Here is an 8,502-nt window from a genome sequence, read left to right as displayed (position 1 = left end):
ACACACACACACACACACACACACACACACACACACACACACACACACACACACACACACACACACACACACACACACACAATATACACACACAAACACACACATATACACACACACACACACACACACACACACACACATACACACACACACACACACACATTACTGTAACTATAGCATCAAAGGGTAGAAGGGTATAATATGAAGGCTACTCCATGCGTATTCATTGGAGCAATCTTGCAAATAAGTCAAAAAACTATTAATCCACGTTTTCACTATTCTTCTTGAGACTTGCTGTTCCACCACAATTCATTCTGAAGTTGGGTCATTGTGAAATAATAAAATGCGAGAGCCAGACACCTTTGAGAGACACATGGAGATTCTGAAAAAAGATGGCAACTACTTTATGCTAATACAGTATAAATGGATTGAGGCACTGACGCCATCTGGCGGGCATTTAAGCGTAATTCTGTCAGGTTTTTTGCATTAGGCCAGTGAGACATCCTCGAAGTACGGTCCATTTTACATGCAGTACTGGCTGCGATGAGATCGTGATGATCAGTGGAGGAAAAAGTACCCAATTGTCATACTTGAGTAAAAAAGTAAAGATACCTTAATATAAAATGATTCAAGTAAAAGTGAGTCACCCAGTAAAATACTACTTGAGTAAAAGTCTAAAAGTATTTGGTTTTAAATATCCTTAAGTATCAAAAATAAATGTAATTGCTAAAATATACTTAAGTATCAAAAGTAAAATTAAAAAGTATGGATAATTTAAAATTCCTTATATTAAGCAAACCAGACGGCACAATTTTATTTTTTATTTATGGATAGCTAGGGGTACACTCCAACATTCAGACATAATTTACAAACGAACAGTGGTGGAAAAAAGTACCCAAAAGTCATACTTGAGTAAAAGTATAGATACCTTAATAGAAAGTAAAAAGTGAAAGTCACCCAGTAAAATACTACTTGAGTAGAAGTCTAAAAGTATTCGGTTCTAAATATACTTAAGTATCAAAGTAAAAGTAAAAGTAAAAGTATGAAACATTTCAAAATCCTTATATTAAGCAAAGCCAGACAGCACCATTTTCTTGTTGAAAAAAATTTACGGATAACCAGGGTACACTCCAACACTCAGACATCATTTACAAAAAGATGCATTTGTGTTTGATGAGTCCGCCAGATCAGAGGCAGCAGGGATGAACACGTGTTCTCTTGATAAGTCCATGAATTGGACCATTTTCCTGTCCTGCTACGTATTCAAAATGTAACGAGTACTTTTTGGGTGTCAGGGAAGCCGAATGTATGGAGTAAAAAGTATAATATTTTCTTTAGGAATGTAGCGAAGTAAAGTAAAAGTAGTCAAAAAAATATATATAGTAAAGTAAAGTACAGATACCGTCCCAAAAAACTGCACTTATTAGTACTTTAAGTATTGCTTTACTTAAGTACTTTACACCACTGGTGATGATAAACTTTATTAAAAAAAAAAAACATGATATTGACTGTTCTTTGTCAAAGATTTGAAGTATTTCTCATATGAATAGGCTGCTTTTGTCATGCCTGAATTATTCTACTTTCTATACATGGTTTGTTTGACAATGTTTTTGAAGAACTGTAAATAAATGTGAATTTGAGATTGCTTAGTTATACAGTAATTGTAGAGTGCACACATTTAGAATCCTAAAATATTTTATTTTATTACATTATCAAAATGTTGTTTAAAGGTCAATGGCCTTTCATGTGCAAAACAAGCAAGACCACAACATATTTAGACAACACAGACTATGATATTAAAGAATATGAGTTGTGAAACATCATTTGGAATAGAACAATAGAAAGTTATTGTTTTTGAAGAACATCCCAAAAAGTAAACATAGACATTTAAGGTATTGGTCTACTGGTCATGTACTATGGCTTGCACTCTGCAGCAAGAAGGACATGAGGAGTCAAGAGTCTCCCAAGGGATTTTGTCTGCTATGGCTGAGAGTGGTGTTAGTCAAGCACTGGAATATTGACAAGCCTGAGATAGAGATCTAGCATATGACTTTGAAGTTGAAGGTATACCAAGTAAAATTGTCCAAGGGTATAGTTTCCACCCATCAGCATGAGAGGCTATTAACATTTACAAAACAGATTAGCTCAAAACAGATTAACCTAGAAAAAAGCCTACAAATAAAATCTGATCAATAAATTACAGAATTAACTGCATTATAAGACCTAATCTTACATTGAGTAAACTATATTTTACAAATGCTTAATCTGTACAGCAATCTAAATAATAAAGTGAAGTTTGTTTACTGAAATTAATGTGAAAACTACTGTACATATCCCAACATTCTTCATGTGTATACAGGCTGTGATAAAATAGTGAGAATTGATTGCTGAAAGGGGACAGTTCACCCAAGTTCTTAAATTATGCATGTTTCCTTACCTTGAATGTCTATGGGACACAAGATTCTGATGCATACTCTGAGTCTACTTATACTGTATAGCTAACACCTCTGTTTGCACAAGTCACATTACAGTAACTTGAAATCGATTCAATAAGCTGCAGTCCCTTTTTGAAGTTGAATAACAATTGCTTTGAAACATGTAATCTAAAGTCAACACCTTTCCAATATGATACCATCCAGACATGTTGGAATGATTGACATAAAACACTGATAATGTAGTGGAGTTTTCTGTCTGAAAGACTCATTTGCTAAATAAAATCAGTCCCATATAAGTGTTCCTGTGACTAAAACAAAATTAAAAAGAGAAGGCCTCCCATTGTGCTACTGAATACAGACACAGAGTGTAGACAGAAAAAGCTGATAGGAATGAGCAACTTAACTTAAGTGAGTAATGACTAACAGGGCTGAGGAATCTGATTTTCCTGCTTACAAAGGAGTTTGATAAGTGTCAACATAAAGAGCAGATAGATACATGTCCGAGTAACACAGGCAAAAACACATTTTGGTCCCACCCCAGAAGAAATCACACATACAGTTGCATATCTCGGCCATAAATCTAAACAAGAAAGAGAGAATGCGACCCCAAAAAACAGGGCTAATATTTTGTCTGGTATGACTAATATGCCACTCAAAACATTTCAAACTGAGTGTAGATTATATCCATTGGAAAAGCTCTAACAGACACAACACATATATACAGTAGATGTATGGGTGCATTACCCTCTTACCATTACAGTATCTCTATCTATCATTACCCAGCTGGGAGAAACTGTTTTAAAGACTGTCAAAATGCTGTTTGTCCTGTGTTTATATCAATGTGTACAACAGCTGATGCAAACTAACATTCGAAAAGTGTGAAAAAATGTGATCAGTGTTATTTCCTAATAGTTGCTGGTTGAACATACAATCTACACAGGACTTTTTAATCATCAGGTTTGCATGGACGGAAGTTTCAGCTTTCCATGGTGACATCACCATGTTGTAAATTGTTGATAGACCAATAATAAAGAGAGTTCCAAACCTCTCTGCCAATAACAGCTAGTTTTCCGTTTCCCACTCCCCCACTCAGACCACTCCTAGACAGTCCTAGAAAAATTCTTGCTTGAGAAAATATTGTTTGGCAAAAAAGCAATTTTAGCACATTTTTATGGAAATAAATTGCGGTAAGGTACTTAATTTGTTACCCAGAAATGATTTGATATTAATAATTACAAACGGCTGCATTGGGCCTTTCATTTACAGTTTTTACATCGACTCGAATGAAAATATCTCAAATACATGACAGTAATTAAATGAAAACACATCACATTTAATGTAGCCCAGCCTACAGCCAAATTGAAGCAGATAACATGCCAACATTTGAAGGCAAATCAATTAGATTTTATATGTTACCTATCAAACATGCATATTTCTTTGAAGGTAATTAATTACATAGCTGCTGGTAAAAAGCCATGGGATATCTTTTGAGGCGAGTCTTTGCTGGACATATGTTAGTAACATATTATGATATTGTGGATAAGGTGAACATTAGATTAAAATTTTTCAAGAAGCTGTATATTGTCTGGTACAATTATTATTTTATATATATATTATTTAACCTTTATTTAACTAGGCCCAAGTCAGTTAAGAACAAATTTTATTTACAATGACGCCTACCAAAAGGCAAAAGGCCTCCTGTGGGAGATAGGGCTGGGATAAAAAAATAAAAATAAAATACAAAAACGCACATCACGACAAGAGAGACACCACAACACTACATAAAGAGAGAGACCTAAGACAACAACATAGCATGGCATCAACACATGACAACAACATGCTAGCAACACAACATGGCAGCAGCACACAACATGGTAACAGCACAAAACATGGTACAAACATTATTGGACACAGACAACAGCACAAAGGTAAGCAGGTAGAGACAACAATACATCACGCAAGCAGCTACAACTGTCAGTAAGAGTGTCCATGATGGAGTCTTTTGAATGAAGAGATGGAGAAAACACTGTCCACTTTGAGTGTGTTTGTGCAGCTTGTTCCAGTCGCTAGCTGCAGCGAACTGAAAAGAAGAGCGACCCAGGGATGTGTGTGCTTTGGGGACCCAACAGAATGTGACTGGCAGAACGGGTTGTTGTATGTGGAGGATGAGGGCTGCAGTAGGTATCTCCAGATAGGGGGAGTGAGGGCCTAAGAGGGTTTTCTAAATAAATACAATACTCAATAGCATTTAACTTTGAACACTTAACAAGTTGGCACATACTTTTGATTCCATAATATCCTATCACAATCAACACTGGCAGTGAATGATTGATTCACTTACAAGAAACATAATTTCACAGAGCACATTAATCAAGCTGAACAATAGGAGATTGCATTGCAACAGCATTGGAGGCTGAGAAAAGGTGACGAGATGTGGTCATCGATCAAATTATTCCGTCCCTGCCTCCAATGCAAGTCCTAATAGCGAAAAGGTTGAAATCTGCTAGCTGCTCATTAGAGAATTAACAAACAACAAAACAAAACAAAAGAGAAAGTTGATAGGATTGCCCCACTGACAGAAGCCCTTTCTGTATTTATGTTTTACCATCAGTGGAGGAGAGTTACTGATTGGGGGCCTACAGGCACTCAGATAACTACGTCATGTTTGTCGGTGGCAGTGCAGACCTCAGGTTTGGTTCAATGATAAAACTCTGACTCAGCTGGATCTTGAGCTTCTCAACCTCGTAGCTGTGCAGGTATTCCTGGATGAGGTAACGTTCCCGTTTGATCCGAGCCTTCACCTCGGACCGGCACATCCGGGATCAGCCAGGCCACAAAGAACTTCACCACAAACACCACGTGCTGATGGGAAAGGAAGAGGGTTTTACAGAGCATACCATTATCACACACTCACCTTATGAAGTACAGATGATAACATGTTGAAAGACAGTATTAAGCAAAAGACTGTGGCTCTGGTGCATACTGTATGTAATGTAGAGAGCACCTGCTGGTTTAGAAGGGAGAGATGTGCTGTGTTTTGATAGACATATTTTGGATGGCTTACCTCCATGATAATGATGAAGGCCAGTTTGGCTGCCAGGATGTGCCAGAACTGCATAGTTTGGGAGTACTGCCTCTGGTGGCCTGGAGGGTAGCGGTAAGCACATACGAGACAACATATAGGGCCAATGTCAGGACACAGCAACTACATTCAATACTGCTAAACCCCGGCATTGACCTGTGCAGTCCTCGGTAAACATCTGGATGAATACAATCAGGCTCCATAGTCAAGACTTCAAGTGAAGTCAAGACAAGGGTGTAGAAGAATGGCATGTGAGTAAGCCTGGCATTGCGTCTCTACCCACCTGCAGGTGGTGATGAAGGAGCTGTTGAACCAGGCGAGGTATACGCCCCATCCCCGGGCCGTACTGAGGAGAGGGATCTGGGAGATGTCATACACTGACAGGCTGCTGTTGATGTAGCCACTCATGGTGGCTTCAGAGCCAGGGTGGTAGGCATACAGGTAGACCAGGCGGGGGATCATGTCTGAAGTAAAGGCCATGATGAATGCCTGGGGAGATGAGAGAGCATGAGATGGGATCAGAGACACATTTAACTATTTATTTATGTATTCTGATTATACAGTATATATGAATGATAAAATGGGCCTGTTCAACAGTAAAGACATAGATTTGAACACTTGATAACAACAATGTGGCTACAGCTTAATAACAACAATGATGCAACCAGCTTTACTCCTACTCACATTGGTGACAACGGACAAGATGGCCACCACATTGAGGATCTCCTGCCAGGCTCCGATGTTGTGTGGCCTTGGCGCCACAGGCCGCGGAACTGGGTGGTGAACTTCCAGGCGTCCACTCCTGACCTCCAGGATGTTGTTACAGAGGGCCAGCAGGGGGGCCAGGGGGAAAGAGGCCACAAACAGAGTGGATGAAGAAACTGATTACTGCATTGAGTAGGAGGGAAAGAGAGAAAGAGAGCATGTTGATGAACAGACCTACACAGTCTCCTGTCTATGTGGGAAGAGAGTGAAGTGGGTTAGGGGCCTTCTTACCCATCTCCAGGTACTCATAGAAAGGCCCAGCTGGCTGAAGTTCTCAGGTCGATGGTCCTGCTCCCAGCGGCTGTACTGGTTTTTCCGGGCCTTCCTGCTACACCACCAGGTTCCTCAGCAGCCTGACAGGATACAACATAGATCGAGGAGAAAATTGAACTCCTGAGGAGGGCACGATGGTACAATTTATTTCATACTGTGTCAATAGACATCTTTAACAAGTTCAAGCTGGTTCACACCCCATGGTGGATTACATATGCAACTTTGAAAGGTGATCGAGGGTACATTTCGATGTCTATCAGAAGTTGGTGAGAGGTCAGTGTAACTCAGGGCAGTAAGCCTCCTGGATGTTCCCACACAGCTGCTTCCCTGTCATGATCACCAGCTGGGTGGTCAGCTCAATCAGACCAGCCTCCTGGAATTCACTGGGACAAGTTGCAGTGGGTGTTTAACAGTTAGGTTTGACATCAAAACATAAATACTGTAAATTCATTCTTCAAAAGTGAGTTGCATATAGTAGAATGATGTGTTTGATATGCTGTATGCTTGTCAAAAAGCTCACCTCTCGTTCCTCAGCCTGCTGTATTTGCCAAACATGTAAGTGTATTGCCTGGGTAACCCACAAATTTGCCCTTGAAGAAGGCCAACGTAGAAACATATGAGGAATATTGATTTAACAAACTGGAAGAGAAACATCTTCATTGTCAACTTGTTTTCCATGCTCCAGATGTGTCTTGGGAATTTCTGTTGGATCAAGTAGTAGGAGGTCAGAGGCAGACCTAATGACCAGGTGCAACGTAGTTCTGAGGTATCAGTGAATATTTATAGTAGAGAAAATGTGAAAAATGAGTAGTATGACTTGGGGTAAACATCACTTTAACTCAGTGCCATCTGTGTTTCTTTCTGCCATTTCCTGCTCCCTCCTGAGATAATCATCACCCAATCGATCTTCATCCTCCTCACTTTATATCAGTATCAATTTGGCCACTCGCTCATAGAAGAAGTTGAGATCCTGTTGATGATGTTGATAAAGGAGCGGTGACAGAGGTAGCAAGCTGCGGGGTGATGACATTAGATGATCTTTTATAAACTTCCTTCATATCTATTGAAGGCTGCATACACAGCCAGCTTAACTATCACCCCTATTTTCCACAATCGTTATCTGTGGAGAATACCAAATCCCACATGCACATCCAGTATACTGCACAATGGCGCGAACAAATGCTTGCAGACACACAGAATTTGTGTAGTATGTTAGCTCACCCAAACAGATTAATGGCCCCTGAGAGGCAACACCACACTTTTTGGGGAGGGGTAGGTATAGCTCCATTTCCTGCACAGTAACCCCGAAAGCCCAGTCAGTACTTTGTTTTGAATACTTTAGAATTTTCACAGTATTACAAGTATATTATTAACTTTACACCTGGTGATCCGGTTGAGTCTCTGTCATTATGGTCTCAAACTCCGGGCGGATCTGATCTTCCTCCTCAAATCCACAGGTCCCATCATGTTAACTGGGCCTGCACATACGCACCCCAGAACTCCAGGAACAGTGCTGCAGAACCGACAGGCAGTTGGCCCAGTCGTAAAACTCTAGCAGTAACAGTCTGTCTCCCTCACAGGGAATGTACTGTAATTGTCCAACAGGTTAAATAGAGCAACAACAGAGTGACAACACTTACCCACAGAATAAACATAGCAAAAAACACGTCCCTCGTTGCTCAAGCAGATGGGATTGCTGGCGCCAGGAACACAGCACAGGGATGAGCTCCTAACCACCCAGACAAAATACATGCTGTGCTTTGGCCACAGCAAATCTTGCACACTCAGCATGGGAGATCTCACTGGCTTTGATTGACAGGCTGGTTTAAACAATATAAAGAATAAGCTAGTCATGCATAATGTTTGCACGGCCATTATTTTTTAAGTGTGAGGAGCCATCAAAATTAGATGTAATGGCTAATCATCCAAAGGGTTATGATTTGCATT

The 8,502-nt window shown here is 39.9% G+C and overlaps 1 pseudogene; it reads right to left on the bottom strand.

Annotated features, from left to right (window-relative positions):
• Positions 1-5,089: 5,089 nt before the first annotated feature.
• Positions 5,090-7,257, bottom strand: LOC123485584 (annotated as a pseudogene).
• Positions 7,258-8,502: the final 1,245 nt, after the last annotated feature.

This window comes from Coregonus clupeaformis, unplaced genomic scaffold (assembly GCF_020615455.1).
Source record: "Coregonus clupeaformis isolate EN_2021a unplaced genomic scaffold, ASM2061545v1 scaf0746, whole genome shotgun sequence".
Classification (NCBI taxonomy): Eukaryota; Metazoa; Chordata; class Actinopteri; order Salmoniformes; family Salmonidae; genus Coregonus; species Coregonus clupeaformis.
The sequence above is the reverse complement of the archived record's forward strand: the minus strand, read 5'-3'. Positions and strand labels throughout refer to the sequence as shown.